This window comes from Lathamus discolor, chromosome 3 (assembly GCF_037157495.1).
Source record: "Lathamus discolor isolate bLatDis1 chromosome 3, bLatDis1.hap1, whole genome shotgun sequence".
NCBI classification, from domain to species: domain Eukaryota; kingdom Metazoa; phylum Chordata; class Aves; order Psittaciformes; family Psittacidae; genus Lathamus; species Lathamus discolor.
This window is the reverse complement of record NC_088886.1, coordinates 126,506,533-126,519,938: the sequence shown is the minus strand read 5'-3', so window position 1 is coordinate 126,519,938 and position 13,406 is coordinate 126,506,533.

Genomic DNA, 13,406 nt, shown 5'->3' with positions numbered 1-13,406 from the left:
GATTGTTAAGGTTGGAAGGGACCTCTGGAGATCAGAGTCCATCAGTCTCTTAACTTTGCAAGATTTATCTGCAATGGAAATGCAAAGTTCCACTGGGAGCTCAGTTTTGCAAAGTATTTTGTTGGGTTTGTTTTGGTTGTTTAGTTGGCTTGTTTTGTGCCTTTTTTTTTTAATTTAAAAAAGACTTTCATAGCTTACATAACACTGATCCCATTATTTACAGTCCTCTCAAGGTCTTTTCTTAGGTTGTTTTTTTATAATGATAGCTACTATTGATAGAAAGAAAGGGAATACGTATGAAACCAATAGAAATCCCTTCGCTTAGAATGCTTTTATTTCAGAGTTTTTAGACAAAAAAAAAAAAAAAAAGTAGACAATGCCTCCAGTACAATGTGAAGTGCTTTGTGTACACTGTAACAAATGTCTTCAAAAAAGAGCTTTTCCAAAAGTCTTATCTTCAATTCAAAACGAATTGGTGTGTTTTTTCAAATGATTGACCTGGAGTGTCTATAGTGTTATTTCTGGACAAAAAAAAAAAAACCCTGTGTAAGGGCTGAACTTTCACTTCTAAGTGTCTGTGTGAATACTGAATAGGAAATTTGTCTCCTGTGAATGTTCAAAAGCATATACATATAGTTTATCAGTTTCATGAATGGGTTTTCACCAGCTTCTGTAAAGTGATTTATAATGATGACTCGTATTAAATACTAGCTTCGTATTCAAGGGCGATTCTTCTTCCAAAGTAGGGTGTAATATTGCTGCTCACAATACAAGAATCACGTTTGATACATGAAAGCTATAATTAATAGTGACACTAATCCAAACGTAGGAAGATTAGCATTCCTGATTTTTAGACTTTTCACCTGAGGGGTAGATTATGTTATCCTTATCGAGACGAATAAAACGTTCATGAATAACTATTGTGAATACCATACATCTCACATAACTTTAAACCCCTAGGAATGAAACATCCAGTCTAAATGTTACCTGTTTTGTCAAAGAATAAAGAGAGGTAAATTTAAAGGGTGATTCAATCTGCTTGTGTGGTATCCCACCTGTGTTAGGCTAGGACAGTCTAAAGACAACACTGTGTGGTTTAAACTATAGAGAGCCAAGACAACCAACTGAGATGAGGCATTTTGCTTTTCAGCAACAAAGAAAGAAAGGTGAAATAAGCTATAATTATGACTTTGGGGGTGGATAAAATAGTAGAACCAATAATAAGTGGAAGAAACAAAATTAAATCAAACGGATACTTTACCTGTCCTTTAAAGATCTCTATTTTGTGGTATCCTCAGTCTGTTTTATTCTACTCTATAATTATCCTTTTCATTGAGTCAAAATCTATTTTCCTGCTGTGCAACATCTCTCATTCCAAATCAGCACCTGCCAAATAAAAACTGCCCTCACTTTCATTACCTTTAATTTTCATGTCTGAAGATTCCTGAGTGGACATTTGTTAGTGGAGTGGAGTTTGTTAAAGCTAGAACTGAGGTTTGGCTGCCACCCTTATATCATTCAATTATCCTTTTCTCTTAGAAGTGTTTATAAAATAATCCCTGGTCAGAAACCTGACTTCTTTAGTGGATCACAATCTTTACTGGATCACTGATAGAAAGCAGATGACAGTGTTGTGATATAAAGATTTAACTCTGAATTATGAATTTGTCTGCTGGAGGAAAAGTAGAGCAGAGAATAGTAGATTAAATGAGTAAGGAACACAAAACGTCAAAATTCTGACTAATGATCTCAGGAAATATAGATTAAGGGTAGTATGTTTGGGTTTTGTTTTTTTTTTCCTTCTGCTACCATTTTTAGTTTCATGCTTTTTGACACAGTATTTATTAAGGTGAGCTGAAATCAGGGCATTTGTCTACTTGGTGCTAGGTGCACATCTCCTTGCATGATTATGCTGGTTTAGTAGGTCTCCAGCATGAAGAATAATGACCAAAGAATAATGACTGAAGTATAAATCCCAAAAGAAACAGTATTCAGTGTAAAATATGTATCAAACTTCTCCCTGAAGAGAAAACTTGTTTTCTTGATTAAGGGTAAAAATGTGGAGGAGGTGGTTAGCTGATGCTAAGTGTAATTCCTGTGAGGTTTGATTTTGTTTCCAGAGGACCTTGTCAACAGAAGTGCATCGCTACCACACTTCCAGACACAAGGCAACTGACAATAAACATTATTATTACTAGTCATGAAGTATTTTATGCTAGCCATTTGTTCATCTGAAGAATGGTGCAATGCCAATTAAGGAAAAGTCTGACTAAAAAGGCATTTATTATATACATTTATTTATATAAATATACTTATCAACATGCACGCACACATGTAGAGACTTTTCCTTAGAAGCATGTCTACATCAGTGAAGTCTTGTTTAAAGCTCAATGAGCTTATTTAAGGACTGGAAGTACAGCTATGCTTGTCCTAATTGTACCTGCTAACAATTACCTCCATCGTAATTAGTAAATTAATCCTATAAGAGGTTATTATCCCTGTATGGTGCAGCACTGTGGTGTGTAGCCATGCTAAAGTCACCAAAGGCTAGGTCGTATTTTTCTCACATGAATTGCAGGGAGCCATGGAGTTGCATTTCAGGTAATTAGTGACTGTAAAATCATGCCTCCTCAGTAGGTGCCAGGGTGAATGGTATCCTGAACTGTCCTGCCACTGTATACATACCTCATAAAGTAACTGTTTTCAGTGGATAAGAGTAGTCCATGCTTTACTATACACTCCCACTTTGAGTAAAAGTGATATTTAATGCCACTTGTGGAGTTTATTTTATGCCCATCTATTAAAAACTAGAGAGGCTGGTATAGCATGTATGAAGCACCTCACTGAAATTTTTGTATTAGATGTTTCAGGTTTGGAGGTATTTCCCCCTAGAAAAATCCTACACGATGAACATTTTTGGAAGAAACACAGCATAGTACTTACCTGAGATTTCAAATAATAACGAGCTTCTTGAAAACTAAGAATCATAGAATCACAGAATTATTAGTTAGATTATTGATGTTCTTCCTCACCAATTCAAATAGCATTGATAGAAACCAATCAATCCATTGGAGAATATAACCTAAGTAACATATCATATACTTATTTTTTTTCAGCACTAAACTGGCATAGCATTGGTGAAATCAATGTAACAGCATTAGTCTGTGTCAGCAGAGATTCTGGTACATCAATTTTGGGATGCTTTGCAACCTTTCACACTCATGATACTCCCTTTGAACTTAATGACAATTTCAGCTTTATAGGGGTATGAATCAGTTCTTGCATTTCAGGTTTATGTAACTTGGAAGATGTTGAAACTTTTGGAGAATGAGGATTAAAAGCCTGGGGAGTTTGCTAATGAGGTACATTCTCCTCACCCTGTGAGCTGGCAGGTCTTGATGGATCACCACATATCTTCTACTTTTTGGCATCTTTTCTTATTAGAGATACAGGTAGCAAACTCCAGAAAGGACAGGAGGAAAGAAATGATTCCTCCTGAATCATAGAATCATAGAATAGTTAGGGCTGGAAAGAACCTCCAGATCATCTAGTTCCAACCCCCCTGCCATGGGCAGGGACACCTCACACTAAACCATCCAACACAAGGCTTCATCCAACCTGGCCTTGAACACCGCCAGGGATGGAGCACTCACAACCTCCCTGGGCAACCAATTCCAGTGTCTCACCACCCTAACAGGAAAGAATTTCCTCCTTATAGCCAATCTAAACTTCCCCTGTTTAAGTTTGAACCCATTACCCCTTGCCCTGTCACTACAGTCCCTGACGAAGAGTCCCTCCCCAGCATCCCTATAGGCACCCTTCAGATACTGGAAGGCTGCTATAAGGTCTCCACGCAGCCTTCTCTTCTCCAGGCTGAACAGCCCCAACTTCCTCAGCCTATCTTCATATGGGAGGTGCTCCAGTCCCCTGATCATCCTCGTGGCCCTCCTCTGGACTTGTTCCAACAGTTCCGTGTCCTTTTTATGTTGAGGACACCAGAACTGCACACAATACTCCAGGTGAGGTCTCACAAGAGCAGAGTAGAGGGGCAGGATCACCTCTTTCGACCTGTTGGTCACGCTCTTTTTGATGCAGCCCAGGATACGGTTGGCTTTCTGGGCTGCGAGCGCACACTGCCGCTCAGCTAAGCATTAAGACTTTCCACTAAAGATGCCTTCAAAAAGTGTTCTGACATTACAACAGACCACAAGCTCCCAGGTACCACATGAGCTTCACATCAAAGGTAAAGCTTCCAGAAACTAAAGTGGAAATAATATTGTTGCAGAAAGGGAAGAAAAGAATTTATACAAAACAGAGAAGGAAAGGATTAAATAAAGGGAAAAGGAGAAGCAAGGGAGAAGGAAGGATCAGCAGTGTTGAGAATTAGACAGCAATCTTAATTACTTCTCTGAAATGGTTCCTGTACTGAACTCATGGGAGTACACATAGCACATATTATTTATATCCCAGAACATTGCATGAAATTACATGCAACAAAATTATCTGAGAATCTTAGAGGGATAAATTAGCTAATATACATCCTTTCATCCGCAAAGTTGTCATAGTTTAAGGCTAGCCGACAACAAAAACCACGCAGCCACTCGCTCACTCCCCCTCCTTCATCCCCCTGCTCCTAGAGGGATGGGGAGGAGAATCGAAAGAATGTAACTCCCACGGGTTGAGATAAGAACAGTCCAGTAACTAAGGTATAACACAAATCACTACTGCTATCACCAATAACAGTAATGATAAGGGAAATAACAAGGAAAGAGTATACAACCTCTCACCACTCACTGACTGATACCCAGCCTGACCTGAGCAGTGATCTAGCCCTTCCAGGTAAGTGTCCCCAGTTTATATAGTGGGAATGACGTGCTGTGGTATGGAATACCTCTTTGGCTAGTTTGGGTCAGGTGTCCTGTCTCTGCTTCCTCCTGGCTTCGCCTCCTCCCTGGCAGAGCATGAGACTCAGAAAGTCCTTTGTCAGAGTGACCATTACTTAGCAACAACTAAAACCATCAGTGTCATCAGCGCTGTTCCCAGGCTGAAAGTCAAAAACACAGCACTGCACCAGCTACTAAAAAGGAGAAAAATGACTGCTACTGCTGAACCCAGGACAAAAGTGCTTTAAAATATCTCCAGCAGTATATGAGGCAAAAGATACTGGCAGCTAGGGAACATTTTCTGAGAAGTCGAGTGTCTTGAGCAGGGTGAAAGTTTGAAGTAGCACCTATAATCTCCTAATTCCAGTCTTCTGCACAGTGATTATCATTCTTTGAGAAACTGGCTGAAACCAACCCAATCCAAACCATAGTATGTTCTGGTACTTCAGTGATGGTGATATCAAAATGTGTTAGTGATATAGGGAATGAAAGATTGGTGGGACAGAATCACATCAGGTCATATAGACATGGCCTACTCCTGAACTTGACTTGCACAGCTCAAGTACTGTTTACCTGAAGCAGGCACTGGTATAAGGCATAATATTTAATGTCAATGTCTGGCTGTGATTTGGCTACCCCTGCACATCAGGCAAAGTGACCAATGGCTAAAATGCAGTGTGCTCTGATTAACTTGGCATACTACTACAATATATTGTCAGAGGCTTTCTGTTCCCTTTACTTTCAAGTCAGACAACCCAATTTCATTTACATTTACAAGCAGAATGACAGTACCATGGAGCAACCTTCAGTCCCATTTTCATTGATTCTGATATTTGACTCAGTTTTCCTTTTTTTGATATGTTTCATAAACATAGCTTGAAACTATTAGATCTGCTCTTCAAAAACAACATGAAAGTTTTCACCTACTCATCACATTCTCAGAACATACTTTTCTTCTGATTTTACTTTAGTAAGGACAATTATCTCATCCAACTTCAGTGTATTTTGGGGTCTCTGGGCTCTGTTCTTATTTCAGAAATTTAGCATGTCATGAAATGCTTGCTACTACGTATCTATTTTCAGCAGCGGCATACCCAGACTTGACTCTCTAGCTTAAGTTTTGCCACCCTGCAAAAAAAACCACAAAGCTGGATAAGGAAAAGCAAAAAATGCTGAGGAAAAATGAGCATGAGTTATCCTAATGCCATTCCTGAATTTCATAACTTGGAAGTGGAAACATCATAAGATAATGCGTGAGAGGTGGAGCTGTACGGTTCACTGATGTTTTTTCAACGATCTGAAGTTTTTGGAGTTGCAAAATATTGATGCTTTTTTTCCATCTTCATTACACATTCACTACTTTCAGTGATAGAGAAAAACAATATTGATGATTATGATTATTTTTCATTATGACGTCATCCCATTCTGAATGGAAATCAGATATATAAGATTTATAACATTATTTAAGTCAATTATTTAAATGTCAAAATCCATGAAGTTTCCATGATCATAAATTTGTGTATGTGCTTTATTTAGCTTCTTTAATTTTCTTCTCTATGATTCAACTCCTTGGTACTGCAAGAAACTTAGGGAATTAATCTTTATTAACAAATGAGGCTGTGTGCAAAATATTTATTGTCTCTCACTTCAAACAGTCCTCTTCAGTCATAAATGAGTAAAAGAAAGCATGACAAGCAATTTGCTGCATGGTAGATGATATTAATAACCTGCCACACTCATACCTCCTTGTGTGATCTGCGCCTATTATTTTTTCTGAGTGAGAGATTGCAACAGAGAATGTTTGGTGTCAGTTGTATCCTGTCCTCTACTCCCTGTTACTAAGCAATAATGAAAATAGGTTTATTTGTTGTCAAAGTCAGGCACCACCAGCACTGCCAGTGTACCCCTTACAGGGCCAGTAGCGAATGCTTAAGGAAAGTATGTAAGAAACCGGGAAATCACAGTGTCCTATTAAGCTGGAGGATCTCTTTTAGCTGATAGTGGTGGATGTTCAAATCTGTTGACTACAAATGTTCCACTCATCATATTTAACTCTGTCATCACTCTGTGAATTCCTTCTGAAACAAGCATGACAGTCTTCTGTAATCATTCAAGAGTCTTAACATATAAAGGCCTTCAAATCCTCGTCATCGAGATTGATCCATGACTGTCAAAGTTGATGGAAACACTTTAATACCAGTTAACGAAAACACTTCAACACCAAGTGTGTTTACCAGAATAATGATGGGTCCTGAAGACATTGGAGGCCAGGCTGAAAGACTAAGTGACAGTGGTTGGAGCTGCTGCAACAGTGCCCAAGGCTACAGCTTGGTGTTTGTGCTCTGATGCTAAGTCCATATGGGCTAGGTGTCTTGGGAAAGCAGGCCATACTGCCAGGGCATAGGTCAGTGGGATTTGCTGGGCTCACAGTGAATGTCAGGACTGCATCTCTCTGCCCACTTTGGAGAGTGTCTGGGCTTGAAGGATATACGTATCTTCCTCTATTGTAAGATGGACATACACCAAATTTATCTGTCTAGGCTGTTGTAATGTATATGTATAAGGCTTCCAGTTGGGCATAGTGATTTCCACATTTCCCACACTGGCCTTTAAGCACTGAGTATACCCATACAATAACCAGGGGTTCAGAACTTGAAATGTGAAAAAAAAAAAAAAAAAAATTACCAGGGTGTCCCAGTGATTTCCTGTTCTCCTAGATTTTTAATTTTCTGTCAAGTTTACTTTGTGAAAACAAAGCTGCCTGCCACTGCACAAAAAGAATTATTTTATTTTTTTTTAAAGAACCAGACTGGTTCCTTTAAATACGTTCCTCTTGAGAGATTCTTTTGTGTCTTGAACTGTCTGCTGCTTGATAGCTTCAAGAAGAGCTTTTAAACTGGTGATGGATAAAGAAAAATGCAATGTAGTGTAGGATGTCATGAGAAATGAAACTCTTAATATTGGCAATAATAGCAAGGGAATGCTTAGGAAAGTCTGCAGCTCACCTGTGCTACATACAGGTGTAACAAATAAATGGTAGTCAAGCTCTGTAGCTGGTTTTGGACAGTTGTGGGGTTTTGGTTTGGTGTTATTTTTTTTTTTGTCCAACAGCTTAATTGTTCTAATCAGTTCCATTAAGGAGTTCAATGTGATATATTTAAAGTGGGTGTGGTGGGACTGTTAATGAAAGCAACAAAGTCTGGGGTTTTGTCAGAGTAGGTGTGATTCCATTACAGTCACTACAGTAACTATCCAGCTACCTGTTCCATAACTGCTCAAGTCTCTCACAGTATTCCACTTCTAAATCTCAGAATACCAAAAAAGCTTTGAATCAAGGTAGTTAGGCAAAAATAGTCTGTATAAAAAGGAGAAATTATTCTGTTTCTTACATATGTGAGAATAAAACAAAAAATAGTATGGATTTTGGTGAAATGTGAATCTCAGCTTTGCATTTTTATGTACATTGCTGATAATAAGGGATACATCTGTTACTGATTTGTGTATGTCAAAAAACAGTTGCTAATTTCTTTTTCAGCATTCTCCAAGGCAGCATCAGTGAATGTGAATGCACTACATGTGTTGCAATGCACTGAAACTGCCAGAAAATTCAAAGGTGTATTTCCACTACCATTTTCACTGTTCTAGATCCATTCTTATTTCTGCTATATAAGAACTGATAGCAATGTTGAAGGGGGCTAATTGGGCTTTTGGAAACAAGATGATGTATATGTAAGAATCTTAGCAGTCTGGATTTGTTTCATTTTTCTAAGGGAATGGGGGTCCTGTTCCCCTTTGATTTGTGTTATTAAAATCAACCAACAGGAATAAATAATTGGAACCATCATTTCATAAAGATGCTATGATTATGGTAACTCCTGACCTGAATTCAGAATAAGCAATTCAGCTAGCATGACAATACGAATAATTCATTACATTATAATGCATCACCAATAAACTACAAAACTGTCAAATTATCAGGTAATAGAATTTAGTAAACCCTCACAAAACTTGGAAAAAGGGAATCTGCAGAAGGAACAGTCCCCTTGATTGTGAGTACTAACTGAAAAGTGCCAGTGCCTACTGCTTGCAGGCTTTACCTTACACTGCTACTGCGCACCCTGTCAGAACATCCACTGCACAAAAGACCTGCTGAGACATTATGCCATTGTGGTCACACTCATCCATGCTGATCCCACATTCACCTCCTTGTTGTATCAGGGCCTGACATTGTTCTTTAGAGCGCAGGACATGGAGCTCTAGAGCGGGAAGCTAGAGCTGAAAGACTACAGTTCCATACCACAGGGAAAATAACATATTAAACTGGTGAAAAATAGAACAATACAGGTATTGCTTTATTTTACATCAGAATTCATCCCGTGCATTCTTGATTGATACCACCCTATGTGATTAACTGTTGTTAATTGAGATAGCTACCCCAAACAATATACATAAATGTGACTAGAAGCTGAAGAAGGGCTGTATCATATGGTGACTGTAACCTGTAACATGAAAAGCTTTGGGTTCTGATATAGGATGTTGGATATTTTGATTTTTAAATATAGTCACTAAAACTTATTTCTTCTCTTTAGAGAGAAGATATATGAAAACCAAAAAAGCCTACATAGTATACAGATATGCAGCAAATAAAAGCACATCCTTAATCATTATGAATGTACCTATAGGGCTCAGCCTAAGAGAAATCACCCAGATTCTTTCAGCTGAGCAAAAGGCACAAAGCAAGGGATATATCTATGAAGTATATTAAGCTAGACTGTTATATATGGAAGGGTCTTACAGTTCAGCCAATGTTACACTTGAGGCTGTTCTGCAAAATATGCCAGCACAATTAATGTCAACACCAGATAACCAGTCACTGTAAATACCCTTGGAGGGATTTCTTATATCTTTTAGTAGAAATCCCATTTAAGAAGTAAACTTTCCAAATGCATCCCTGGAAATCAGAGGCCAATTCAATAACGTACAAACCAGAAAGCAAATCCCATCTCCAGTTAGAAGCAAGTGTTATCTTCTTTGACTAGAATGGGCTAGTGGGAAGTGAATAAATGGATGTCTTTTTTTCCTAGAACAGACTCTATTAAGCACTCAGGTTGTCCTTTATGCCTGTGCTGTGTTCGACCATTGCTAGGCTGGACCATACTATAAACAGCAAAGCAAGACTGTTCTACAGCACAGAATTTTATCTCTCCCCTCCAGGCTTCATGCCATCTTTGTCAATTTACTTACTCCATTGCCTTGCTAAAAATTCTGTCTATGCAGGACAGCATCTATGCTGCTTTACATAGATTTATTCTCATTATTAAGGACTTAAATGTTGTACGGTATTATTTAGAGCACTTGATTAAGACAGGGACTTACATAGTACATACTGTGGTAGAAAAGCACCAGAAGGCATGTTTACTGTTTTGTAAGGTGATTGATCAGTAAGGAGAGCAGCAGAAGCAGATACTTTAAACAGCAAGTGAAAGGCAGAACCAAGGATAGGCTTTCACTCATTGAAGCTCTCTTCACTGGGCACTGTTGTCCTTCATAAAACTGGATAGCATGACTTGCTGTACATATAGCACTATTTTCTCCTTTCACGGATCACATTGTGAAAACCTAATTTTCCGGAGTGAATTTTTCTGGAGAATGTGTCATTTCCAAGAAATCTGGAGAGGGACTTTTTACAAGGGTACTCTTTATAAGTGATAGGACAAGGGGGAATGGCTTTAAACTGAAAAAGGGTAGATTTAGTTTAGATATAAGGAAGAAATTCTTCACTGTGAGGGTGGTGAGGCACTGGCACACGTTGCCCAGAGAAGCTGTGGCTGACTTATCCCCAGCAGTGTTCAAGGCCAGGCTGGATAAGGCTTTGAGGAGCTTGGTCTACTGGAAGGTGTCCCTGCCTGTAGCAGGAGACTTGGAACTAGATGATCTTCAAGGCCCCTTCCAACTCTAACCATTCTGTGATTCTCTGAAATCTGTATGGGAGGCCTACTGGGGGCTTCTCAGCCTTTTATAAATGCTGTTGCATCTAAGTAATTGGTCAATGATAGCCAGGTTTGAGTCTATGTCCTTTCTTTTTTTTCTAGACACCAATACTAAAAAGGCTTATTCTGTCGTTGTAGTATCCCTTCCAGATAGGTAAAAGCAGGACAGAAAAGTAATTTCTTTTTGGTTTATCAGGTTGAGTTGAATACTGCAACAGACTGGCTCACCACATACCATAGACTGAATTGCACTTATCAGCAGCATTTTTCCTGCAGCTCTGTTAAATAACTGATTGTTCTCAAGCTGGTGTGCTACTATCAGAACTTGCTATTGATGTTGTTTGTATTGTGACAACCTTTACATTTTCATTTACTTTATAATTCCACTTAAATAAGTCAGTAAGAGTTACTGTAGAAACTCACTAGAGTTACTCCAACCCCACACTAAATGCTCAAGATCTGCTGTGAGAAGGCAAAAGGAACCTGATCCAAACCCATTAATCAAAAATTCTTCTTTCCCTCTCTATCTCTTTTCAGTAGCCAAGACTAATCAACTTTTGCTTGCCATGTAATAACTGCAAGACAATGGTGACTACAGCCCACCTCCCAGAACAATGAAGTGTTTAGAAACCATATCTCTGCACTTTCCATTTCTTCTGTTATTTGCCCCTGTAAGCCCCATTTCAGTGTAAGATAGAGGCAATTCTAGTTTCCACTAACAACTGCATTGCTAGTGATTGAATTCTGAGAAACTCAAAGAAATGTAAGAGTATGGTAAAATTGTCTTTGTTCTTAGTTTATGAAAAAGGCAGTTGAGAATTTAGCAAATGTTGGATTGTCATTAATTGCTAAGATGTAACAAAAAAGTTGTTTGTTTTTTTTTTTATTTCCAAATAGAGCAGCACTTAAAAAAAAAAGAAAAATCACCATTCAGATAAAGTGAAGTCTCTTTTAGAGCTTTCCTTCCATACTAGAATTCTGCATTAGAAACTTAGATAATAACCTTAGATTAGACTAAGAGGTAAAGTATGTTTAAGCCATGCAAAAAAGCTATGCTGAACACGTGCACTTTTAATTGTCTTATGAAGAATTTTCATTTTTCATGGTTTTAACAAAAATTTGAAACTGTCTTTGTGTAGAATTAATAACTGAGTGCTTCTTTAATGCTTCAGTCTCCAAAGCAATGTGTCTCCTGACCTCTGACAGCCACTCAGAAGACTGCATCTCTGACAGAGTATCTTAAAATATGTGCAACCTACTTCTCAAGAGTCAGCTTGAACAGAAATTTTCTAAACAGCAACATTTATTTTACAGCAGCAGTGAGAGATTAGGAAATTATCTGCTGTAATATAAATACAAAGAAATGTTGAAAACTACAAGCGTCTCTTTTTAAAATTCTTATCTCTTGAGATGTGGATATAATTTAAATCAGTTTTGACAGAAACAGCAACATCCCCCTTTTCACTGAGGAATAACTTCAGCTCTCATATAGCAGGAGGTTGTGAAAAGCAGAGCTGGCAAGGTTTTGACAGGTCCACTTTGTGACAGACTTTCAAATTTGTTCTTACTCTGCCATGGAACAGAAATAAACTTACATTGTTTGTTTTGTTATTTTATGAAATGGTGTCAAAAGATCCAAGTCTGAAACAAATAGATGTTTCGGCCTGCATCTCTCTCCCACTTGTGTAACATATGCATCATGCTCATCTACAGTATGATGTCCTCGTTTGCAAGGCTGTCATCAGAGGATGTGGCCTGGCAGATGTCAATATTGCAGAGAGGTTCAGGGATTCCTGGGTTCAGCTTTAAGATCAATGCTTTCAAAATCTAGTACCTGTGTATAGTATAGTGGCATTGAATGGAAAAATTGATCAACTGAAGGATTGATTAAAGCTGGTCAATAGCAAAAGACTACTTTAGAATTGGATAATCAGAGACAGTGGTGCCACCATGGTAGGTTACACTGGACTGGAACTACAATTTTTAGTTTATAATTTCTTCAGCCAACTTCATAACCTTCAGAAACTAAGAAGAGAAAACAGGACATTTTTTCAAGTTTAAGAAAATACCAAAATTCCTCCTGCAAACTCAAAAATAACAGTGAGATGAAATGTATCCTCTTCCTGGGATTTTGCACTCTTTTATTCCTCATATTTCTTCTATACCTTTTTTTTAGCATTTAGATAAAACTTGTTTGGATTTAACTTACGAAGTGCCACTGAAGTGTATAAGTCAGCCAGTGGTTTATTGCTGAATGGAAAACCTGTTGAAAAGAAAGAAAAATATAGTAAATAAAAGACCTCTCTTTATGCCAGTGAGGTGTATATTAAGGCTAAACACCTATTTACCAGTTGATTCCACAGTGTTATTATCTTGGCACTAGATTAAGTGTGTGAAACAATATTTGTTTATTTAGGGTTTATGCAGCAGATATTTTATTATATTTTTGCCTTATGAGCCACATCATGTTTATCCTCATAACTGAGTGTGTGTTCTTGGCGGTGTCTTTACAGCTCATGCACTACTCATGATC